Source organism: Adiantum capillus-veneris, chromosome 29 (genome assembly GCF_014529385.1).
Source record: "Adiantum capillus-veneris isolate H3 chromosome 29, ASM1452938v2, whole genome shotgun sequence".
NCBI lineage: Eukaryota > Viridiplantae > Streptophyta > Polypodiopsida > Polypodiales > Pteridaceae > Adiantum > Adiantum capillus-veneris.
In genome coordinates, this window is record NC_140959.1 from 34,936,402 (window position 1) to 34,963,571 (window position 27,170).

General features: G+C 40.9%; 2 pseudogenes; both read right to left on the reverse strand.

Annotated features, from left to right (window-relative positions):
• Positions 1–19,189: 19,189 nt before the first annotated feature.
• Positions 19,190–27,170, reverse strand: part of LOC147419024 (uncharacterized) — a 37,608-nt pseudogene continuing 29,627 nt past the window's right edge.
• On the reverse strand, positions 21,397–27,169 carry LOC147419025 (uncharacterized; annotated as a pseudogene).

Below are 27,170 nucleotides of genomic sequence, written 5' to 3' on the forward strand. Positions count from 1 at the left end.
GAAGGCATTCTTTACATCCATTTGATGCATAATCCATCCTCTACATGCAGCCACTGCTATGACAGCTCTCACAGTCGTCATCTTTGCCACTGGAGCAAAGGTCTCCTCATAGTCTATGCCATACGTCTGTGCATAACCCAATGCGACCAGCCTTGCCTTGTGACGCTCAATGTTACCATCAGCCTTATGCTTGGTTTTATACACCCATTTACAGCCAATAGCTTTCTTGCCACTTGGCAATGGCACCAACTCCCATGTGTCGTTTGCTTCCAATGCATCCATCTCTTCATTCATTGCATCATCCCAATGCACATTTTGCAACTGCATCTTGAAAACATGTGGGCTCCACATCCTGTATCACCTTAGCCATGTAGGCTTGGTGATGCGCTAGATACCCATCATAAGTCAATTTTTGAACTGGATTTCTGACTCTATTAGATCTGCGCGATCCTGGGTCACTCCTTTGCCCTCTAGCATCTTCTTGTACTTTCCTTACACCAGGTGTGCTGACAGCCGGAATTCCAAATTCCTCATCAAGACTTTGTTTAGAACCATCTGAATCCATGTCTACATGTGAAAAACCTGATGATGCATCAACCATAAAGGGAGGTTCATCAACCTTTTCCTTTCCTTTTCGTGATACATTCCCTGTACCTGCTGGTGGAGTAACCTGCGTACGTAGTCTACCATTCCATGGTTTCTCAACAGAGCCACGAGAAGAGGACTCTTGTGGTCCACTCAAAACCTGTGACTATGGCCTCACATTTTGTACAACCACATCATCTTTTACATCAGCCCCAATAGTGCCATGTGCATTACTGTGCCAGCTGCTCATCTCATCAAAGACTACATCTCTGCTCACTCGTAATTCTCGTATAGTAGGATTGTAGCACCTGTACCCCTTTTGTTCAAGGGAATATCCCACAAGAATACATTTCTCTGCTTTAGGATTCAATTTCCTACGCAACTCATCTGGTACATGCACGTAAGCTATGCAGCCAAACACTTTCAAGTGTGCCAAATCAGGCTTTGTACCTGTAAACTTTTCCTCAGGTGTTACATCATGCACCGTAGCTGTAGGTGTCCTGTTCATAATGTACACAGCTGTATTTACGGCTTCAGCCCAGAAATGATGAGGCATGTTCTTCTCATTCATCAATGCACGTGCAACCTCTGCAATGTGCCTGTTTTTCCTTTCTGCGACCCCATTCTGTTGTGGAGTATATCTGCATGTAAACTGCCTGCGTATACCATGCATTCGCAGAAAATCTGAAAAATCATTAGAGAAGTACTCTCCCCCTCCATCTGACCTCAATGTCTTAATTTGCATATCTGTCTCCTTCTCAATCATGACTTTGAAGTCTTGAAAGTGACCAAACACTTCACTTTTGTTACGCATGAAGTAGACCTATACTTTCCTTGTATGGTCATCAATGAAAGAGACATAATACCTGCAACCATGTATACTTGCAGTATCGGTTGGACCCCAAACATCTGTGTGCACCATCTCAAGTGGCTTTTTACATACATTGCGCTCATGTGGAAATGAGCCCTTTGACTGTTTTCCAAACTGGCATGCTGCACACACTTTATGCATACCATCCACCTTGAATTTGGGCAAACCTTTTACAATCTGTTTTGATTGCATGCTGCGCAATCTCTGCTCATTGACATGGCCAATGCGTTTGTGCCAAATGTCAACATCATCCACAACACCTGTGCCCTGTGCAAATAATGCAGCTTTTACCTCAGGCATGTCTACATTCAACGTAAACATTCTGCCCACACATTTGCCCTCTGTGATCAGCTTACAGCCATTCTGGAAATCTTCTACATAACAACCATTTGGATTGAAGAGAACCTGCAAACCCTACTCAACCATTTGTCCAACAAAAACAAGATTCTTTGTAATGTTTGGGACATGAAGTACATCTGCTAAGTACTTTGATTTCCCTCTCTTCGTATTTAGAGGTATGTCCCCTACATGAGCAATGGGGTGAGCTGTGTCATCTCCTGTCTGCACATAGCCTGACACATTTGGTTTGCGCATATCTCTAAACCACTCTCCACGAGACATCATGTGATTAGAGGCACCTGAATCCACATACCAAACATCATCTTGGGTGGAATTCTCTGCAGTCATTGTATTCATTACATGCTGCATAACAAACATGCGCTCGTTTTTGCTGTCATCTGCATCTCTGCTAGTAGATGCATAGTTTCCCTGTTCTTTCTTTCCACTTGCTTTTCCCTTTGGAGAGTCACGTGACATGTGACCTCTTTCACCACAAGTCCAACATTCTCTGCTATCTGGAGTATGTTTCTGCCTGCTTGATCCTGCACCAGGACCTCTTTGACTCCCCCTGCCTTGAGACTGGTTTCCTCTGCCACCTGTATTGTTTTGATTTGATTGACCTTCCAGAAATTGGCCCCTGCAACCCCTTGGGCCTTGACCACGACCTCTACCTCTACCTCTGTTGGAGTTAGAATAGAAGGCCTGTTCAGAATTATTTCTACCATGAGAAGAAGATGTGTCAAGGTTCTTCTCCTCAAGAATAAGCATAGAAATCAAATCTTGGAACACGGGGATGTCGTCTCTTGTATTCATGGAAGACCTAAAATGTACATATTCATCTCCTAACCATCCAAGCATGCACGGACAATGTCATCGTCTTCCACTGAGACTTTAATAGATCCAAGAGCCTCAATGATACTCTTGATCTTCAAGGCATAATCATTGATTGAGAGGTTGTTCCTCTTAACCTGATTTAGCTCCGACTTTAGTTTAAGCTTCCTGGCCTTGGTGTTCACCTCGAACACTCTGCCTAAGTTTCTCCATGCAATGGCGGGGGTTTCAACATCCTGTAGATAGCCCATCATGCCATCTGGGATGCTCATAGAAAGCCAATACATCACTTTGATCTGGCCTTGTTTCCAGTCCCTCAAAGCTTTCCTTTGTTCTGCTGTAGCAATTGCCTCGGGAATCTCTGGTTCCTTTTCATTGTCTCCTTCTACATAGTCCCAATAACCTTTTACTTTTAGAAAATTTGTTATTCTGACCTTCCATGCAGGGTAGTTATTTTTCTCAAGATTCTCAGTAACAATCTGACTGAAACCGTCAGACATCTTGAAGCACTAAGACAAAATAGCTGCAATCTGCAAAAACCTGCAAATCTGCTGAACCTGCTATCATGGTACCTGTAACGCTTTCTACACTCAACGAGTGTCCACAATCAAGCGTACATACAACCACTGTACTTGTACAGTAAATCTCTGTATACTGCACTTTGGAGACCTGTTCAGAAACTTGTACCTGTAACGCTTCCTACACTCAACGAGTGTCCACTATCAAGCGTACATACAACCGCTGTACTTGTACAGTAAATCTCTGTGTACTGCACTTTGGAGACCTGTTCAGAAACTTGTACGAAACAATCTGGTCGTGGATTGCGAATGAAGGGATTGTGATGCTCTTGCTCTCTTAGCCTCTCTTGCCTGCACCAGGCTCTGATACCATGTAAAGAATGAGGATGCAAGGGAGCTACACAAGACAAGCACAAAGCACACACAGATGGAAAGCTTCTTCTTCTTCTTCACAGAAAAGAGAGTACAAAATGACTAAGTGCTAAAGCTGAAAAGTAGCACATATGTACATGCGGTCACTAAGTGTGAACTCGCTAGAAGCGTACTAGGCTGGCACTATAAGTGTAGTCCAGCTGTAGAATCACTGGAAGAGATCCTCCGTGTCGGTCACCTAACACGCCAGTGAGTAAATGCCATAAGCGGCCAAGACCCGTAGTGGATGCCAGCTCAAGGTGTAGAGCTCGACATCTCAACAGGTGGTGCTGGCGAAGTTTTGCGACTAACTGAAGTAAACAACACTTAGAGTCAGTGTTGACGAGCATACCTCTCATATCTAATGTCGATCTGGTGACCGTGCGTGATGGGTGAGCTCCTGGAAGTCTCAAATGCTGTAGGGAGCTCTCTCTCTCTCACAATGGAAAATGACTCAAATGAGAGATTTTTAGCCTAGCCTCTCTATATGTAATCGAGACTCTAACACAAAATTTTCCCATCTTTTTTCTGTGGCCATAAATTTTTGCGAGATGCGGTTTAGGCTCGCAAATTTCTTGATTTGGACCTCGGTTGCTCCAGTTCTATAATTTGTGCAGATTTCTCCTTTTGGAGGTCCCGTCATGACGGTGGTCATTTTTGCCATGTCACCTTTGCAGTCCCTATTTTTTCTGTGTCTTCTTTACAATGCTCTGATCAGGCGTCTCTTCAGTTGTGTTTCCATTTGGATTATGGATTTTTTAAATATATTTTTTGCTAGAAAATGGCTAAAATAAAGCAAATAAATCCCAAAATAACCTGAAAATAGCAATTCTAACCTATAAAAATACCAATGAAAAGCAAAACACTTTGTAGCTCACTTTTCTCTCGTCTATGTACATTCTCACTCTTAAGCGTCAACCTTGGCCTATTTTTTTGCTGTTTTTCGATGTTTTTTGGCCAGATTTGACTCTCTTTATAGTATATACACATCCCTAGGGGCTCATATATGATCATTTGGTCCCCAATTTTGATTAATTATGAGGGCATATTCTTTTCCCATACACATCCCTAGGGGCTCATATATGATCATTTGTTCCCCAATTCTGATTAATTAAAAGGGCATATTCTTTTCCCAAAAATCACACAATAAAACGCAAAAATGGTTGAAAAGTTAATCACAAACATTGCCCTCTAATATATGAAGTGAGTCCGTATTTGGAATGCCTTCCCTCCTCCTAGTTGGAGTCCTCCCAGACGACAGGGTATCGGCAAGGGTATGTGCTGTGCATGGGCGTGAACTCGTGCTAATGAAGGCCTTGTAATGTAGCCCTATATGCATGTACAGTCAATGCATGTAGAAAGAATTTATGCGGTGTAAGACGAAGGTATAAGCGATTCGCTTATTGGCATTTGTCGTTGAGGTTTCCTGTGGTCGCCTGAGTTGGCTGGCAGATTTTCTTTTCAAGAAGAAGTTGTAAATCTACCGCTCTTTGTTTGATTGTTTTCCACGGTTTTTGAATTGGCGTATGTGGATCCTTTGAAGTCGATATTGTTGTATATTTTGTTGCATTTTCTGGTGGAACATTCTTTCTTTTCCATTGGATGACTTGGGTCTTACAGATCCTTGTAGTTATGGTTGTGGATTCTGCTTGTTTCCTCGCACTGGTTGTATGATTTGGCTTGGCATTGACAGTTGTAGACAACTGTTCGGTGGTCTTCTTTGGCATCCATACTTGTGTTGTTGGCACGTTCTGAATTGGTAATTTTGGCCGCCATACCAATATAGTCCGTTGCGTATTCGACTGGTTGACTATTGTGCTTTGAAGCTTTGCTTGCTTTTGGTATTTTGTCTGTTCTTCTGTCCACTTTTTTTACAAGAATTAGGTTGTCTTGCCTTATCCAAACTTTATATTTCCGCCTTTGATGAAATTGTGCCTCGGCTAGATCTGTACGCCGTATCCAAACTTACCTGGTTCCCTGCATGATTGTTGATTTTTGATAATACGTTTCTTGACACGTAAACTTTGTTTGTTGTTGGTCAATGCCTTGCGGATGTATTGACTCCTGTCTCCACCTTGACATGTATTGGTCATATGATAAGAAGGGTTCTGAAAAGTTTTCATTTCTGAACAATGCTTCATTCGTATCCAAATCAATGAATACCCTGTTAGCTTTCATCCATGACACTGCTAAGATACACGACGTTGCTGATCTACTTGGTGGCAGTACATGGAACTTGGTAGTGTACGGGTGTGCCTGCACTTTGATTGATAATATATAAGACCACAACATGGTCACCTCATCACCCGATGCTACTTTCAACCTGTGTGTCTCTGGGATCTTCCTCATTGGTCCAAGTTTCTCAAAGAGCTCAAAGCTGATGACACTCATTTTTGCTCCAGTGTCAAGCAATGCATAGATTTCAACTTGTTCTGTGACTGCATAAGCTTTTATGTAAGGACTACACCACGTATCTTCCAAGTTTTCAATGGTGCTTTCGTCCTAAGCCATAAAGTTTGTTATTGTCTTTGCTAATTCTTCGCTTTGTATATCCGCTTCGATTGTTCAGAATGTCGAAAGAGGATATTCGTCAGTCATCATTGGTGTGACCATGTTTATTGTCCTGAGAAAGTGCTTTCGCTTAGCAATGCATTCCTTGGCTACTTGTTGTGCCTGATCCTGAATTCTTTGTTGTTCTTGTCTATAGTCTTTTTCATAATGCAATTGAAATAACATATCCGATGTTAAAGTTAGATGATATTTTTTCAAACGACACCCACTAATCCAGTTCGGCATTTCTTTTCCATCTAGAGTCGACAGTTTTATTGCTCCGTTGGACGATATTTCTTGGACCAAATAAGGCCCCATTCCCCTTTTCTTTAGCTTCTTGGCATGCTGTTTAAGGGTGTATACTAAGACATAGTCACTTGTTTTAAAGTCCTTGTTCTTGACATGTTTGTCAAAAAACTCTTTCTGTTGTCTTTTTTTTTGCATATATGGCTGCTACAGCATTGAGCTGTAACTCATCTAATTTTTCAAGGTCCGCTAATCGTTCTGAAAGCTCATGCCCCATCCAGTCCAATTGTGTGGCTACCCTTAGTGTGGGGATCAAAAATTCAATAGGCAATATTTCATTTAACCCATATACCATATTAAATGGTGTAGCATTGAGTGTTGTTTTATATGCAACTCGATAAGCCCACAATGCCGAATATAGCATTTGATCCTAGTCCGTTCTTGTTTCACTAACCAGTTTTGTAAGAACTGTGCACAATATTTTGTTTGTCGCTTCTGCTTGACCATTGGCTTGTGGATGGTAGGGTGCAGATTTGCGATGAATTACCATAAACTCATTTAAGAGATGTTGGATAACTTCATTTACAAAGTGTGTCCCTCTATCACTCACCAGCTCGATTGGAAGGCCATAACGTGTAAACACATATTCATATAAGAATTGTGCCGTGGTTCTAGCGTCTGCTTTCATTGTGGCTTTTGCTTCCACCCATTTGGTCATGTAATCCGTGGCCACTATGATATATTGTTCTTGTGAACGATACGCTGGTGGAGTAATAGGACAACCAAAGTTGAATCCCCATTTAGCGAATTCTCGAGCACTCATCATTGGTCTTAAAGGCATTTCGTCTCTTTAAACTGGTACCTTAGTGCGTTGACATTCATCAAACCTTTTCACGAATTTTGCTACATCTTGAATCTTGGTCGGCCACCATATACCTGCAACCATAATGATTTTTACGGTTCTCTCCGCTGAAAAATGACCTCCTGCTATGCCTGCATGAGCTTGTTCCAATAATTGAAAGTAGTCATTTTCATGAGGAACTAACCTCAGCTAGTCATCAGTTCCTCTTTTATACAATTGGTCACTAATGAGGGTATACCTATTCGCTTCGATTTGTAAAGCCTTTTGTCTGGCTTTAGACCAATCTCCATGAAACTCCTTATTAGTCAAATATTCCACAATAGCATGGCTCCATGCGGGTGCTACTGTCACTTGGTATAATGTGGCATAATCCACAGTGGTATTGAATGTACAAAAGTTGCATTTCTTGATGTAATTAGCTACATCGCCTGCCATTCCTGGCCAATACACTCCAAGTCTTCTTAATTGTTCATAGGTCATTTGATTTCCTCGATAGAATCCCCCTGTTTGTGTATGGGCTTCCTCTAGATACGCTTTGTACTCCTCTGGGCCTATACACAACCTTAGAATCCCATCGTTTCCATGATGGTACATTCTTCCCGCAAGCATTGTGTAATTTTGTGCTTGTCTGACGTCTTCCACCGTGTGTTTGTCGTCAAGATTCATTCCATTTGTCAGCAACAGAATAATTTGCTCTGACCATTTCGGTACCATCTCTATATTAAACAGGTATGCATCTGGGAGATCATCATCTACCCCAGTAGCTTTTTCGCCATGTAGTAATCGAGAAAGGTGGTCTGCTCTTTGATGAGTTTTTCCTTTCTTAACTACTACCGTAAAATCAAACTTCAACAACACAATGAACCATCTTACAATTCGTCCCGTGTTACAAGGTTTGTTTACTAAGTATAAGAGCGCCCGATGATCCACAAAAAATGTGAATTTGTTCGCAAGTAAATAATGCCAAAATTTCTTTACCGCATATATCATACCCAATCCTTCTCTTTCAGTGGTGGTATAATTCTTTTCTGCACTGTTGAGTTGTCTACTAGCATAACTGATCGAAAAATCTGTATTACCCTCCCTTGGTTGTGCTAATATATAGCCTATTGCAAATGCCGAAGCATCTACATGTACATGGAAGATCTTTGACCAATCTGGTGCTTTTAGAATTGGTGCAGATACTAGTGCATCTTTTAGTTTCTAGAATGACTCCTCACATTCATTGGTCCATATGAAGATCGTGATTAGACTATACAAGGGTTTTGCTATTACAGCGTACATGTAAATAAAACGTCGGTAGTATCCACAATGTCCCATAAATGATTGTACCTTTCGTACGGTGTTTGGTCTTGGCAATTCTATGATCACCTTTACCTTGTCTTCATCAGTGGTAATTCCATTAGCCGATACTATGTGGCCTAAGATTTTAACTTGTCTTACCATGAATACACATTTTTCTGGGTTGAGGCAAATCCTATACGTTCTTCATTTTTCGAATACCTTTCTAAGATGATCTATATGATCTTCTCTCAATAGAGAATAGGCACACAAGTCATCCATGTAAATATCCAAGAATATTCGCAAGTATTCTTTAAAAGCATGTGTCATTAATCTCTGAAATGTGGGTGGAGCATTGGTCAAGCCAAATGGCATTACCCTAAACGCATATATGTCCCATTCTGTTGCAAACGCTGTTTTGTATTGATCTTCTAGTTTGACCCCCAATTGGTTATAACCAGAGAATCCGTCCATGAAGCTATAGGCTTGCTTGTCTGCCACTCTTTCGAGGACGTGTTCAGTGATAGGAATAGGATAGTTGTCCCTTATTGTTGCTGCGTTTACCTTCTTGAGATTCACACACACTCGTAATTTCTCGCTTTTCTTAGGTACCACCACTATCGGTGACACCCAGTCCGTGTGCTCTATCTCATAAATAAATTCAGCCTCCATAAGTTTGTCTATCTCCTCCTTTATCCTTTTGGCGAATGTCTCATTGTAACGTGTATGGACGTTGTTTACTTGGCTTTGCATCAGACTTCAGAGGGATTGAATGTTCACAAATGTTAGGATCCACCCCCTTCAGATCTTTGTACGACCAGGAAAATACATCACAAAATTCCTTAAGTGTTTTGATCAGTAAGTCCTCTTCTTCCCGGCTTAGATCTGTGGCAAGGTAAGCAGGTCGAGGACTTTCTCGTGGCTCTGCTAAGTCTATTTTCTTGGCATTCTCTGGCCCATCGTATGACTCGTTTGATTTAGGCTCTGTCATTGGTTGCTGAACTACCAATTTTCTTTCCTGAATGGTGTAGTTACAATAGTGAGGAGGTACATCTATCTTTTTACTCCCATCACTAGCGTTCGTTCCATCGCTACTTTCCATTTCAGTTGTCCATACATTTTTCAGTTTTTGTTTCACATCATTGTATCTCGTTTTCCGTTCAACTTTCGTTATAATTGGATCACCGGAGACATCCAATTTTTCTGTTGCAACTCTTTTTTTTGCTTTGCTGGTTTTCTTAGGTTTCAACAGTCTGGACTTAAATCTTGAGTCTTCAGAAACCTTAAGAAATCTTCCTGACACTTTGTCCTTAGCACAATCAACAACATGAATGTTCATAAGGAAATGTGTCTTACCCCTGAACTCCGGCATAGGTCTTAGCCTAGTTGGTAGACTGTTATGGTGTCGCCTACTCTTGTATCTTTTTTGGCATCTCCCACTTTGGTTTGAGAAATTGTAGAAGACGTCATTGTCTTGATCTTGATGGTCGTCTTCCTCCGTATTTTTTGACTTCTTGTCATCCGCATTATCCTTGTTTTCACATTGATCAGAAGAATCATAAAATTCTTCTCCCTCCTGCTCGATTTCTTTAGTGGGGATGTCCACATAGCCCACTATCTTAATCTCAAGTTTCGTTTCCGTTTTATTGATCCTCGTATTCTCAGTATCTCCATTGTTCTCGTTTTCTCCACAATTTTGCTCAACATGTAGTATGGTATGCTATCGTAGCCATTCTTGTCACAAAATTTGGTGGGAGTGACTTCATTGACGCATATATCCAATGTAGACAAAATTTGAGACCATTCTAGGGGTTCGAGCTTCTCTTCAGGAAAGGGTTCTCGTATATAGGCATCGTCTTCCAAGACCCTCTCTAGTGTCCTTTCATTGTGGTCAAATTCACTACATTGAGATGCTCCACACATCCATATCTCCTTTTTCTTACAGAGCCACGCTGAGACTTCTGATCCACTAATGGTGGCTGAGTCAAATTCTTCCACAGGTGTTCTCGTGACATCATGGTAGCTATGATTTTTCATGTTTACACGTGTAGTGGTTTCAGCATGTCTTAGATACAAATAATCATATCCCCAGTCTTGCACCATCTTGAGTTGCCTCATGAACGGCCTACCAAGGATAATTTCATAATTTTTCTTCTTGCCAAAATCTACTATGGAAAATGTATGTTCGTACTCTATGCCACATGAAGATACCACAATTGCCTCAAGCAATCCTATAGGCCTTTCTATGTGCCCATCCTCCAGTTGCACTTTCATTCTAGTTGTTCGTATTGCTGGTTTTCCCCATTTTTCCCATAGTATTTTGGTCGCAATGGCAATGCCAGCTCCGCTATCAAGTATGGCCTTATTCTCTATGCCGTTATACTCAACTGGTAGAGTAGTGTTACTGTCTTCACCCTCACAATACTCTCCGACCTTGTTGAGTGGCACTGGTCTAGTGTTGACTTTCTTTGGTTCTGTGTCATTAAGCTCAATTTCGAAGAACTTAAGAGGCGTCCTTATACCAAATTTTTCAAGACATTTGCCCACTTCCGTCCACATGCTTGGCCTAACTTTTAACAATTCTGCCAATGTCAACAAGTCTGTCAAGATTTTAGTGTCCAATTGATTTGACCCTTCTATTCTTTGAGAAGGTACTCTTCGAATTTTTGACCTTGCCTCGTAGTCTCCCATGTATGGTGGCAAATTTTTGAGTGATGCTAGTCTGCTATCTTTGGATGCAACTGAACCATTATCTCCTTGAAATGATTTAGCATCTAAATCCCATGGAGGCTTATTCAAGTTCAACTCCGAGAAAGGCGTTGACTCGACTCTTTTTGTCTCATATTTTTCTTGAGATTTTCTCACCGTTTCCCATAGCTCTTTAGGCCAATTTTCTTCCACAATAGGTGTATATGATGGAAAATCTTTCAGTGATTCATCAGTGCTATTGGGCACGATTCTTGCATCCTCTACATCAGGCAAGGATTTGACGTTTTCTATCTTGTCAGGTATCCTTTGTTCAGTTTTGAGAGGTGTTTCATTGTTTGGAGGTTTGATTATTCTATCTCCCACTTCCATAGATGGAGGCTCTAGTAAAGCTTTTGCAGTTTCAATCAGCTGCTTTCACATCTCTAGTCTCTGTTTTTCTACCTCAGGATATGGATATGTCATCCACCTTTGCTCTAGAGTCTGTCTGTTCTTCAATCTTGCTTCATATGCTTGCAAGACTGCATCTAAGGGTTCGTTGACCTTATCTACCAATACAGACCCTCCTGAGATTGTGCTTCTTGGTCTCTCCGATGATTTTAGAGAGTCAGACTCTCTTTGCTGTGTAAGTTGTTTGCGAGCTATTGTTAGCTCAGCTTCTACATCTTTTCGTTTTTGCTCACGTCTAGATTTCATTTTCTCTCTTCGTTCTTTCCAAGGATTATCACGACTAACGCTAGACTTGTCAGTCTTGATTTCTTCTTGATTTTCATCATTACTCTTGGGCTGATTGTCATTTTTCCTTGTTTGGGCTCTCGTCAAGACCTTAACAGGAACCGGAGTTTCGTTTTCTGACCCTCCACTGGAAGGCAATGCTCCCAGCATATTCAAAGTAGTTTTTGCTCCTTTGATCGGGTTTTTAGGGCAATCAGGGATCAATTGAGTAATTCCACACTCGGTGCAATATGCGTTGACCCTAATGATTTCATCATGAGGATAGCCCCTCAGCCAATGGTCTCCACCACACTTGTAGCATGGTCCCTTAGGCTGTTGAGGTCCTTCTTGAGCTCCTCTTTGTTGGTGTGCAAACCTCTGCCCACTCATGCCTCCGCTGGCTATGAACAACAGTGTTCTTTCATCCAAGTTATATCTTCCTTCCCCGGCTGCCTGTGCAGCAGTTGGTGGTCCTGTATTTCCTATCATGCTCCATGGTTCTGGTGTGGAGGGTTCTTCTGGTGGATAATAGACAGAGTTTGCCGCATATCCATTGGGCTCGTCGTAGTATGCATGCATAGGCACCGAAGACTTGTCATCCGATTCAGTTACTGTTGGTGTGTATCTTATGCCGACTGGTCATAATCGTGGTAGGGGTGGTTGTTGTCCCAACACTGGTTGTGGTCTTTCTACACCTACAGGTCCTGGTAGGTTGCCTATTTGATATCTAGGCATCGGTGGGACTTGAGGGGATGTCGCCTGAGCTTGCGGAGCATATGGTCGTTCTCTCACATATCCCTTGTTATAATAACATTCCTCCGTCCCATGGTTTGTCCATTTTTGTTCAATCGCACACCATTTTGGTTGTTTAGCTTGTGGTTTGGAATACAAGTTAATCTTTTTAAGCACTTCCTCTACAAGCTGCTCTTGGCTCACCGCTACTTCTCCTTTCGGTGTTGTCTTAGCAGACTTGCTTCCGCTTTGTTGCGAGGAGGAATCATCGTCAAGATCCTTGAACTCACCCTCTTTGTAGACCGCACAATTGTCCACAAGGTATAGAGCCTCCTTAGTTAACTCATTCAACGTCGTGCTCCTTTTCATATGTAAGTCCTTATGGAGATCTGCATTCCTTAGTCCTTGGATAAATATAAGCATAAGTCTGGACTCAGTTTGCAGTTCTTCCACGGGGCAGAACTTAACATATCTTTTTAATCGGAGGGCTGCCTTTCGCACAGACTCTCCATCTTTCTGTTTGAATTTATGGATTTGTGAGACTGTATTATGAGCGATTCCCCTTTGTGAGAATTCCTCGATAAACTCGTCAAACACTTCCTCCATAGACTCAAAGTCTCTTCGCTCCACTGAGTCAAACCAAGTAGCAGCATCATCCTCTAAGGTTAAACCAAATCCTGCAAATTGGGTAGGAAAGTCTAACACCTCTTCAACTCTAATTACATGCACAAAGGCTGCTACATGATCTCTCGGATCCCTGCTTCCCGTTTATTTCTTGTTTACCCATTTTTGCACTTGAGAAGGTCTAATTCTACGATGGTCTACAAATCTCATCATGGGATCTCCCTGTCCTAGTTGATATACCTCCTCTGGTCTTCTGTAGTGGCCAGGTTCCTCTCCCAATGGTTCCTCTACGAACTCGTTCTAGGGGTGGTCTTCCACACTCAGTTGACCCCTGAGTCTTTGGCTTTCTCTCTCCTTGGTACTGTGCATAGAGTGGTGGTTCTTGTAAATCCCTTAGCCCTCATGCGGTTTGATAACCCTCTCAGGTTCGGTCTTGTTCTAATGTAGCACTCTGTCGAAGCCATGCCTGCAATGATGGTTGAGTAGCTGGTTGGTCCTGGTAGTTGAACGTCGGTTGTCGGGTAGAATGTGAGGTAGCGTCATACTCTTCTGAAAAGGGATCTGTCGACTTGCTAGGGGTGTAGTTGGCTCTTGGTACTTTGTTGGGGCCATAGGTTGATGCTCCCGGAACTGTTGCCTTTTCAACCTCTTCTGGGAGAATAAGTTTGTATTCTCGCTCGTACCTGTCAACAAAAACAATATCCTTCCCCATAGCAGTTTCATAAGAGAATAAGTAAAGAACCTTGTCTTTGCTTAATTCGTTTGGGTAGGGTTCCTTGCATCGAAAGTAAGAGACTATTCCCTCACTTTCATGCTTGTAAATCCCCACATTCTCATTATAGGTTGGGACCCTGGTTTTTTTCTTATCATGCATAAAAAGTGCTCTAGGTCGATCAATGTTAGGAGGCGGTTCTTGGGTTTCTGAAACCATTTTCCCTTTTGCCACGTTATCTCCATATCTGTTGTAATCCTCAGGGTTACTAACTATCAGATAGTGGTTCCCCTTTTTGTCTTGGAATCTGTCTCCATCATCATAGACTCAAATTATCTCTAGTCTCTGAGCCGATCTTTCTTCAATACAAATACACTTGCGTCCTCGATAGTCAGAATAAACTAAGGCTCCCCTCGAGTTTGTTCCTTCCAAGAAGATTATAGTGAACTTGGTTTCGTTTAAAGGATGTAGGGAGGTGCTTCCCCCTGGCATTGGTCCTTCACCGTTGAACCCTCTTGGCTATTGACTCCCCATCATGAAGAAGAACTTTTCCGACGAAGTGTCAGTATCACTCCCCTCTTCAATGATCGGTGTTAATGGGTCTAGTCTCATCTGAGTTACACTCTCTTCGGTGGACATGGTGCTTACTTGACTTTTGACACTTTTATCTCCTGACTTAACAAAGGCTCCGGACCTTAAATACATAAGAATGAAAGCTGGGTTGCAAACTTAAAGCTTACCTGGACTCCTTCTTCCTGTGCGGCTTTGTGATGATCTCCTTCTAGGATCTACACAAGTATGGTTAGTCTGTTCACAAGGGTTTTCCTTGAACCACGAAAAATATTTCAAGTATGTACAACAACCACTTAGTCAGTCTTCTGGTGGTCCAATTTCAAATATGAAATGATGGTTGGGATCTATGTGGAGAGTATGTCCTAGCAGTATAGTCACAAATTGCAAAATATGTTTGAATCACTACTTTCCTAGTCTATCGCGATAGACTGACAACTTGCTCAGCATAAGTCAATTTAAAATTGTGACTTCACCCTTGAGTTCCTTTTACCCTCTATAGCCTATCCCTCAAGATTTATGAAGTTTGGACACTTGGTGGGTTTTGGTCCCATTTTAGTATTTTGGTCAGAGCTTGATTCTCTATCTGGGCCTTAGATTGACTTTCAGTGATCTAAATGCCTTGAAATTTGGTGTGCATGATGTATAGGCTCTGATAAAGCTCTTCCTAGGGGAAATTTGAAAGATCCTCAATAGCAGTTTCCCTAGTCTATCGCGATAGACTCGGCATGTTCTCCATTGTTGGTATTTTTCTCAAGCTATCTCCACAACTAGTTCATCCTCTCCCTGTGTAGTGCATTGATAAATTTTTGCACTATTTGGACATTTGGTCAAAGTCTTCTTGCCCTTGTCTCTGAATTCAGTCTCTAAAACACCAGTTTTGAAGTTTTGTGGTCAAGATGGTGTTCAGTTTCACTCAATTTTTGTGAGTACCCTTGTATTGATGTGTTAAACCTGTGGTATGAAGGTTTTTTCCTGTTGTTAGTCAATCACCAACTTCATCAGTCTATCGCGATAGACTAGGCAGAGAGCAATGGGGATCTCATTTTTTGTCTGTTTTTGGACAGTTGTGTTCTCTGTGCCCATATAAGTCTATCCCTCAAGTTTTATGAAGTTTGGACTTATTTTGACCTTGGACTCAAGCACTTCCCAAATTTCACTTTTCTATGGCAATTCACAACTCAAATGCACTTGAAGTGATGTAAATTTGATGACACTTCATCTTAAACTTGTGAATATCAGTCGTACCACATGACACAGTCAGTTTACCCTAGGCTAATGGTTATATCTCTTCTTGGCCTCTTTAGGTTCACTTAGTGTTTTCTTATGACAATCACCTGTTTCTTTTTGTTGGTTTTGGTCGCAATTTTTATGTTTTCTCAAGTGTTGGATCATAAATTTCAATGTCTACTCTTTTCACCCCCTTCAAGGGTATATGGTGTGGGTTTTGCTTTCAAGGCAAGCAAACAGCCTTATTGTTTCTTCTTTTTGTTTGTTTTGCGTTTTTACAGCCCTATTTCTACACAAGTATAACAAGCACTCAAAACCAAAAACCATAACTCCACATTATCCTACTTAACTAAATCTAACTAGTTATCCTACTTAACACAAACAGTGTCTGTTTTCAACAATCAAGTGCTTTATGGAATGAGAAAGAGATTAGCTACACATAGATATTCATAAACTTAGGTTTCGCCCACTTTTGGATTATGACCGTTGTCTTGATATCATTCGCAGCAATGGCTGTCGGTATCTGTTGAGATGTTGTGGAGATTATATCCAAGTGCCCAAAGAAATCTTACAGATTTTTGCTAAGTGAAATCTAGAGCCCGGCTTGTGTTTTAATCTGTGCTAGCACTAATTAGCAAACCCTCGCCACTCCTCATCTCGGAAGTAACTAGAAGCTGGTCATTAAAAAGCACGATAGTTAAGAAGAACGAGACTCAAAATAACATCAATCTAAAAAGAGAATTATATTCTGAACGTAGCATGACCAACGCCATTGCTACTTACGAGATTTTTCATGTTGTTAGGCTAGTCTAGGTCTAAGTCTCGGTGATTGAGAAAGATCTGAGTCTCGATGACTGAGGAAGACTCGATGCTTATGGAAGAACATTGACATCCGGTTGTCAACTACCTACTATGGAAATGCTTGGCTACTCTGACGTTTGTCGCTAGCCTGCCAGAAACTAGGCGGGATATGGTAGTTCAGACAAAGCACTACGGGCCATGATAGTTTTCCTGCAGCAATTTTCGGTACAATCCTTTCTTGTGCTCTCCATCTCTGGGAGGTTACTTGGTTCTGCCAACCCTCAGCTTTCTTTCGCCGCCATCATCCTTGAGACATGCTTTTGCTTCCCATGCAACATGGTCAACGTCAAAAGGGCCACAACGATGCAGAGTCAACAGGGCCAGCATCTACAATGTGTATATCACAAGTGAGCTTGCTTGCTCACGAAGCCATGGCGGACACTCTTCCTTACTTACTCTGCATCTTGCAAGCACACACGTATTTTCAGTGTAACTTAACAAATTTTATCCGACAAACGTAATCTACATTCTCAATCATAAAACATAAGCAACTAAGAGAATCCAATAAATAAAAGTACTTATCTTCATAGTTCCAGTTCTGATACCATGTTGAACGTGAGAGGAGAGAGCGCACGTAGACGACACCATCGTATGTAAACCCCAAAGTGTGTAAAAAGCACACACTGAGTACACATATATAGTGGAGACTCTTAGCTATATATAGCATAAGTGTGGGCACTCTATATAGCTCCAACCACTACTACATTTGCCCCCCTATAGCGATGGCTACAACGATGAATTATCATTGCATTAACGAGGGAAAAAGGCATCGTTGTAGCCGTCACTATTGTACGTCGCATAAACGAGGCTTTTGATGAGGGCTATAGCGATGAGTAACCGTCGCATAAGCAATAGAAATAAGACGTTTACTTTGCGTCGCATAAGCGACGCGTGACAAAATGTGTGGAATAAGGGACGCATAGCATAAGCAGGGAGATGCTTAAGCGACGAATTGTTTTTTTTTTGAATCAGCGACGCTTTGAACGCGCAACGACTATATGACGTGCAGGTTTCATACATTAGGAAAAGTTTGGACTCAAAAATGGGCCTCATAAGAATTGTTGATGTGGCATAGCTTTCAAAAAGTGGGGATTGGTAAATTTTTTGTAAATAAGATCCAAGGTTGTCGGAGGTTGGATATTTAGAATCTATTCTTCAAATGCTATCTATTGATATATAGCATGCATGTATCGGACATTGCCTTCATGTAGATCTAGAAAAAGGTGATTTTAGATTATCGTAACGCGTGGCTGATTGAAAAAAAATGGCATAACTTTCATAGAAGTCATCCAAACTTTTCGGACCTTGGCTCTTTAGAATCCATTTTTCAAGAACTTTCCAATGATAGGTCATATCATGGGGTTCTAAGCAATATTTAGAGGGGTCTACCGGGTTGCTTTCTTTTGTACAACTTTGATGATGTGGCACTCTTAAAAGGCCCAAAAATAAGTTCAAAATTTTCCTAATGAGTGATCTCTCTCTGCTCCCTCTCTCTCTCTCTCACACACACACACAGTACATACAAAAATCTAGCTCTAGTGCTCTCTCTCTCTCTCTCTCTCTCTCTCTAGCTCTTCTACACACACATACAAACTCTAGCTATCAAGTGGAACACACACGCCCACAAACTCTAACTCTCTCTCTCTCGCGCCGGTGTTCTTGCATTTGTGATTGCTCTCGTTGCTTATATATTTGTTGGCATTTCGCATAGTAGTGCGGACGTTGGTCGGACCGGTGCGTACGTAAGTGATATAAATTTACAATTTCGGCTTCAAGATGAATTATGGTAAACAGCTCACTCTCTCTTTTTGCTAATTTTTAAAGTTATAACTTTAAATTAAATAAAAAATAGACGATTATGTTTGTTTAATAAGAACATAGAGTCTTAAATAGTAAGCCCTCAAGCCAATATTAAATCTCAAACCCATGATTTCTGTCATGTAGCAGATGTTGCTATAAGTCCTAAATCAGCTCCCTTTGTTTAGTTAAGAAAAATTTTCTTGATGTATAACATAAATAATTCTTGCGAACTTCTAAAATGATCCATTGGCCAGCCGCTTCAGATCTCGTGAGCCATATAGCTTGCCAACATGCCTCGTTGGCACATGGACAAGCTATGTGGGCTCACTAAAGCTCAAACGGCTCGCAAATGGGCCATTTTCAAAGTTCAAACAAGCTATATAACTTGTTCACATGCCTCATTGGCACGTGGACTCCATGCGCTAAAGCTCGACGATCGACCATTTCTGAAGTCCACGACCAAAAAAACGCTTGCGGACTACTTTGGACGGACTACTTTGAAACGGCCCATTCGCGAACCATTTAAGATTCTGCGAGCCCACATAGCTTTTCTGCATGCCAAAGAGGCATGTGGGCAAGCTATAGGACTCGCCGAGAGCTCAAACAGATGACCGATGTATTGTTTCTGAGTGTTTTTTGCTCGAGGACTTTGAGAACGATCCATATATCGACGAGTTGTTTGAGCTCTTAGCGAGCCATATAGCTTGCCCATATGCCCCATTAGTACATGGACATTCCATGTGGGCTCACAAGAGCTCAAACGGCTCACCGATGGACTGTTTCTAGAGTCCACGATAAAAAACAAACTTGTCCCTATTTCATACAACTCGGGACATGTGGGTTTAACATGAAAATAAAGAAAACTTGGTACATGGTACATGTTGATACTTGGTAGTTGGTAGTTGGTCCTTGCTTTAATTTGGCTGTAGGTTCCATGATGAAACTTTGTACTTGCAATTGGTACATGGTCCATGGTACTAATTGGTCGGTGTAACTTTGTGGTATTGTAATAAATTAACATGAAAACAATAAAACCTCTTTAGTGTTAGATTTGGTATAAGGTACTTGGTACTTGGTACTTGATTTGGTACTTTGTACTTGCAACTTGAAACTTGGTACTTGATTTGATACAAGGTATGTAGAATCTAACACTTAGCGTAAAATCTGCTACCTTTACAAAAAATATGAAAATCAAAAGCTTGTTAATACTAGAGCTTGACATAGAAACCAAGAAAACTTGTTAGTGTTAGATTTGGCAGTTGATTTAGGGTTTGGTATCAGGTTCCATAATGAAACTTGATACTTGTAGTTGGTGCATGGTACATGGTACGTAACTTGAAACTTCAAGCGTATGATGCTTGTAGTTGGTGTATGGTACATGGTACGTAACTTGAAACTTGGAGCGTATGATTCTTGGTACTTTGAAACATCATAGTTCAAATCTTCATCTTCAAAAAAACATTAGAAGCCTTTTTTAACAATGTGTAAACCGACCGTGCGAAAAGCCACAGGCGGTGACCCAAAACCAGGACAACAACTATTGAACAGAAAGACTAGCGTTCCTAGCGATATTTCTTTTATATTCTTAAAGACTTGCACAAGAGTGCTATAAGATCAAAATGCCTTAGTTTTGAGAAGTAGAGCAACTAACAAAAAACTTAGGACTAGGTTTCACATGCCACATCATCATTTGGTAGCACAATGACCACGATTTCAATCTATCATTTAAAAATAAAATAAAATAAAGACAAATAAATAACATTGAGATGGTTACTTATGCTAATTATCTTATCGACAAATAATTAATTGTTTGACAATAGACAAATTCAGTGATGCAACAAACACATGTCAGTATATATCATCAGTAAGTTTATGTACATGTGTCCAAAATGTGTGGTGATCAATCCTCACATATACAAAACAAATCTCACCGTCACATACGATGTAGTAATGCACACTGAAAAATACATATATAACGATCCCAAATATGCAAAAGAAATCTCTACGTAGGATCACTATCTGATCCATCACTACTGGAAGAATCACCATCATCGGTCTCATGATCGCTAGTGCCACCACCAATGGTCCGAACCGTGGGACTACGAATGTGCCCATCATGGCAAGTGATTGGGCCGCTGCTCCTCTCAGCCTCTCGACATCGCCCCTCGGCCTCCTATCGAGCCACCTCTATCATATCAGCCTCCCCATGCTGCTCCTGTATTAATTAGTGAAATAAAAAAGAATATATTACAGTTACCATGAGAAAAACTACAAAGCAAAACAAAGATACGTACAAGTGGATCTGGAGTGTCAGTAAGTGTCTGACACAAAGTACGGTAGCTGCAGTATGTGGCGTACTCTATCTCCTGTGCCGTCGGTGGACAACCATAGTCTTTCATCTACATTAAGACACAACCAAAGACTTATTAAATTTTGCATTCAATCATACTACCTTTAAAAGTTAAAATGTGAATGGTCTATACTCACAAATGTGGCCACAAATCCATCCCGTCCCATCCGCCCTAGTCTAGATGTGTGACGTAAAGCTACTCTCTTTCGTGCTGCCTCCTAAGCAAATTTGAATAAACAAAATAACATAGATTAGAGAAAAGTTAGAATCAATCTAGGAAAGTTCATATTAACTCTAGTATATATTACCAAATGCACACACTTTTCTTGGGGTAAATTAATGCGTAGGCGCATCTCCTTGCGGAAGAATTGCCATGTCTCCATGAAAATGGTTGCCTTTCTCTTGTTTTCCGGCACCATACAATAGCGCCTGCTTATTTTTTAAATTACAATAAGCGTCAGAATATACCATATAACTATTAGACTTCAATGTTTTGTTACTTTTATTGAATTTTTTGTTTTGGTCATTTGATAAATGTCTCATGTTTTTATGGTAATTGAAATCTAGATTCGGATCAATCAAAGGGTACACCACCACCTCCTACTAGTGGTAGCCGGGGTGCACAGAGTTCCGATACTGCACATGAACCCATTTATGATGATTTATACTATGATGAGCCTATTATATGATGATGTGCTCATTGTTGTGGCACGTATCGCAGGCCACGACAGGAGTGCTTTTCACATCAGATGACTTATGGTACTTTTGAGCAAGCACCACCACTTGAGGAGCGACATCGACCTATGGTATATTTCTGATCTCCCTTTGTTTGATATTGGAGTTTTAAAAATCAAAGATTGATATATATAATGTAACTAGATTATATATGTAGGTATCTTCACTTGATGACGAGGATGACTTTACTACCAGTGGTGCACATGTCTCTCGCACACGGCACGGAAAGGTCATTTGTAAGTTTGCAGCTCGAGGTTTCTCGACATCCTCTACCTCCTCCATTGGAGGCTGAGATGGGTGGAGATCATCCGTTGCCTACTCATTTACAGGATCTAGTACAGAGCTACAATCGTAGACGATACGGAGTCTGGCAGGGAGGACCACTTCCTTCAGATGGAGTGGTTTTTGGCTTTTGGGGCAATCGCTACATGATTGCTCCGTCGACCATCAGTGGAGCGGGATGAGACGTCTTTATTGCACAAGATTTGCATGTGCCCCCTCATTCAGAGGTCACCCTTGTGTCTTTTTGTGGACCTATATATAGATGGGGTCCATGGCATCAGATCACTCGCTACATCCAGAGCATGACTACTTATGGATTATGTCTCAATGTAGCCTCTCTTTTTGCTAGAGGGATTACACATGCAGAAGGCCAAAGACTCTATGTTAATGGAAGACCTTACTCTCAAGAAAACATAGCAGGTTTAATCAATAGTAGTCGAGGGAGAAGTGCAAGAACCAATTGCACATTTGTGGAGTGTGAGAAAAGTCATGAACCAAGGCACATGAGTAGGGATGTACCAAGATATATACTTGTCCATGCTATTAAATCATTACGCGCTGGTGATGAATTTGCTAGTCAATTATGGATGGTGTAGACCTCCACGAGCACCCTTAACAGATGAGGGTTGAGAGCTCATTGTATACAATTCCTAAGTTATTTTGAACTCTTGTACCCTAATTCTACACTTTAATTTGCATTACGTTCCGTATTGTCACTAATTTATTTTGATATTATTTTTTGTTGTCTCCAAATGTTATTGAATTCCATGCACATCTCTCTCTCCTTTTATATATAAGCATGCTATTGATACAATCTTCTTTACCTTCAAATATACAGATTCTAGATTATGACATTGATAAAGTCACAAATCAACATTCACATGACGTATCTCAAATGTCAATAGAGTGCATGAGGATCCTACACAGGAGTGATCCTAATACGTTGTCGAGAAATTTGCGGTCTTGCCAGGAAAGCACCGGGCTTATGGCTGTGAAAGTTTGTGAGAGAACTCAAAAAAAGAAACTATATGAAGGAGTTAAACCATGATATCATGAAGATTAGGGTTTGGAAGGAAGTGCAATCAAAGAAGCCCCACTCTTTCTCTCTTGCCCTCACACACACAAAGAAAGAACACAAAAGAGAATGTCAAAACAACACAAAGATAAAAACATCAAGGCTATGGTCATATCGTATCATGGGTAATATGAAAGGGTTAACAGATGAATTAATGGCATTCAATCTTGGCTGAACAAATAGGCTATGAATTGTTCTTTGGAATTGTAGTTTTGTGCTTACCATAATATATATATTTTGTCTAGTGATTGGGATTAATTGTGTGTACAAATCCTCTTCATTCATAGTGATAGCCGTTTTTCGGCTTTCCATAACTGCCATAGTAAGCTACCTCACCCTACCAAATTCACCCAAACACTATGGCTATCCCTACCATTTCACTGTAAATAGGCGTGTGTGAGTTAGGGGGCTTTTCCCATATCTTCTTAAAATCCTCAGCTAGTCACTGGGCTAGTTGAGTCAAAAAAAAATAAAAAATAAAAATATTATGGCCCATTTTTGTGTAAATATTGCATTATATATATGGCCTAAATATAGAGATTTTTATAATTATTCTGGTATTTTATTTAAATATTTATACTTAGGTGTGTGTTTTATTAAACCTGTGTATGCCTTCTTTCATCCTCTTACACCATAAGTATATTTTTTGCCAATATGTACATACTCTAACCTTATATTTTTCCTTTATACAAATCACTCCCACATTTTCACCCTCCCCCTGGTGAAAACAAAAAATTCATTTCTACTCATTGGTCACGTTTATTATATTATTTACTTGCAAACCTTTTCCTCTTTTACCCAAAATAATTCAAAGAGGGACCATATCATATGATTCCAATATCTTTCCATATCCATAACTCCTCCATATTTTTATTATTATTTTTACTCATTATTCTAACACCATGTGCTCATTGAGCTAAAGTCCATGAATAGTCCATACACTAGTCCCACCATGTATATATTTCTTTATTCACCAATAATCCTCCTCCATGCATGGGTCAAGGGCAACTTGGATGCTTTGTATTATAATATGACAAAGGAGGGGCTCACTCTTGGATGCATTGTACAAATTCAACAAAGGAGGGAGGGGTCCACTAAAAGACTTTTGCAGGCATAAAAACAGGCGTTTTGGTGAGAATTTTGGTACCTATCTCCACTCCGAATTTGGAGCGTTGGTCAAAAGAGCATATTAGCATAGCTTAGCTTAGTAATTAGCATGGTAGAGGAGATGAGCATGCATTGAATCTTGGCTCTTGGTTGGATTTACATCACAAAGCCAAGAGTTGTTGGTGTAGGCATCCCTTCTCACAAGCTTGGAGTAGGTGGTAAGCTTTCCATTAAATCTTGAGAAGGAGAGAGAGTCTTCTTTGCTTCACACATGAGATTGTGTGAGTGTGTGTGTGATAATGCCTTGCAAAAATGAGCCCCCTCTCTCTCTTGGTCAACCCCCCTTGCTAAATGCTCATGCTACAGCCCTATTGGACCTCCCTAGCCTAGCCAATGGAAATTAAGCAGCATAAGTGATAGACTTCTGACATGTGTCCCCATTTCCCCTTTTGTGAGAGCTTTAGGTAATCAATAGATGCAACTAAACTCTCATTGTACCCCTTTGCCTCCTGGCCAATAGGAATCAAGCAAGCCATTGGTCTGCCGAATGCTCATTGGACCCCTTGGGAGACTGTCCAATAGTCTTCTAGAGAGATTAATTCTTATTGGGTCTTTTATTAAGTGTTTTTAATTAATTAAACTAGATTTACTCTAGCTTAATTCTCATTGGTCCACCTCCAAGGCCATCCAATAGGAATTGAGTACACCTTGTGGGCATCTGGGTTAGGGAGTTGACATGTGTCCCTCTTTTCCTTTGTGTACAAATGAAGCTTGTGAGTGAGTGTGGGTGTTTCTCTCTCATCCCCTACTTCTTGGGCTCGCCCCCTCCTATGTAGGGCTTAACATAGACTTTTTGGGACACACACAAAGCATCCAATTCCCCTAAAGTTTGACCTTTTGACACAACCTTTGAATTTTGGAACCTTAGCATTTTGGAAGTCTTAATGGGCTGAACCTTAGGGTCTTTTGAGCCCATTGTTTCACATAGCTCTTTTGCAGATGGCCCCCCCTTTGGATCCCTATTTTCCCTCCTTTGGATCCCTACTATGGAAGGTTTGCTAGCTTAACCAATATTCTAGCTTTTTTCTCCCCTGGCACTTGCCCATATTAAATGATCAGTTTAACATGAGAAAATCATTTAGGAGAATTAGATATTGATTATTATGACAGTACATATAGTTTTATGTATATGTACATCCGTTTTGATGTGTCTATTACATCTAATCAATACCAATGTCATGTAGCAGTTGCCAATGGCTTTTGCAATGATTTAAAAAATAGCTATTGAATCCCCAGATAATAGAAGTTGGAATCCTCACTTGCAACCATCATGCAAACAAAAAAATCATTAGCATGAATCTTATTTAAGCATGGAATCCATGTATAGAGAGAACCCAGAAATTGTTATGCATGTCTCTATTATCTCCACATTCATGTCTATTCTTTAAGCTTTTTGGTGAGATTTAGGTTTGCATGATGATATCATTGGTATGTCTATGTATAGTTGTAAGGAAAAATATTTTTCTTGTTGTAATTAATGGTTAGTACTAGCTTTAGGCGGTAGCTACCAAGCTTGAGTATTTATTGTGCTATCATAGACCATTAGTGGCTTATGTGTTAATTCGTTACTAAAAAGACAGCTTTTAGGGCATCAAGAAGGACTTCACTTTTTCTAATCAAAGTGGTCTTGTCAAAAACTTCATTTGATTTCATGGAGTCCTACCAAACCCCGAGCGAAAACGTCCGAGCAAACCAAAAACCGAGCAAGGTAATTTGTGCAAGCAAGGTAGTTTGCATAAACCGTAACTAAGCTCCCATTATTCATGGTTTGTAAGGTGATATTCTTTATCTTCTTTCCAGACTTGACCATAACTTCAAAATGATAGGGATGATCCTCTTATAGTGCTACTCGGTTACCTCCACCCTAGTAACCAGGAAGTAGCATAAACCATTGGCTAGTGTTCACAAAAATTAGGGTTTAATATATTTGTAGGCGGCTAAAAATTGTGACTTTGTTGAATCTGTGAGACAAGAATCTGTGAAAAATGTTGTTTACATAAGGAACACTTCAGAATCTGTGACTTTGCCAAATTTGTGACAAAAGTTTCTTACATAAGATACACTTCAAATTTTGCATATAGATGTTGGCAATTCCTAAATTGCTACTCATTAGACGAAATTGCTAGATCTAGGACTCTATGTCAGTGTTGATTGTTAGAGAGAGAGAAACTTAAAGCGAAAATTAGTAAAGAACTCAGAAGAAAAAGAAGAGAATTTTTAACAGAGAGAGAGAGAGAGAGAGAGAGAGAGAGAGAGAGAGAGAGAGAGAGAGAGAGAGGAAGGGAGAGTCAAAATGCGATGGCAAGAGGAGAGTTTTTCTTATAAAATAAAGGTCCTTGTTGTTGGCACGCTCGTTAATCATTAACAACATAAGAAGAAAGATGGGGGTGAAATCAATGGCATACTCATTCGTAGTATTGTTGGCCCTGCTTGAGCATGACGCCTCATCCGGGGTAAGGACCCATTTTGAGAGTTTTCTCTTTATACTCTCAACCCCTATTGTCCTCAAGCTTTTTCCCCTCGACTATTAGAGAGAGAGAGAGAGAGAGAGAGAGAGAGAGAGAGAGAGAGAGAGAGAGAGAGAGAGAGAGAGAGAGAGAGAGAGAGAGAGAGAGAGAGAGAGAGAGAGAGAGAGAGAGAGACAAGCTGGCCAAGAAAACCTGGATCCTTCCTACGACTTCGACGTTCAAGCCATGAGCATCGAAAAGCTCCCCTTCATTTTCCCCGTCGTCTTCACCATTGGCCCCAAAGCCACCCTCGTCAAATACGGTCGCCTCATTGCCCCCATGAACAAAACTACAACCATGTCAATGACCTTGTCAAGGGCATCATCCAAGGCGAAACCCACATCCTCGCCGCCCGCCATGACCATGGAGGACATTTTCAAAGGCACCAAACAGTTCAAGCTCGCCGTCTTCGAGAAAGTGCAGCTTGAGCTCAATGAATTTGGCCTCCTCATATACAAGACAATGTCAAGCAGCTCTTCGATGTCCCCGGCCACGAGTACTTGTCCTTCCTCAGCCAAAAGACGCGGCCACTAGCACTAAGATCGCCATCGCTGAAGCCAAGTATAAGGGTGATGTCGGCACCAAGGAGCGGTAGGGTCTCACGCAACATC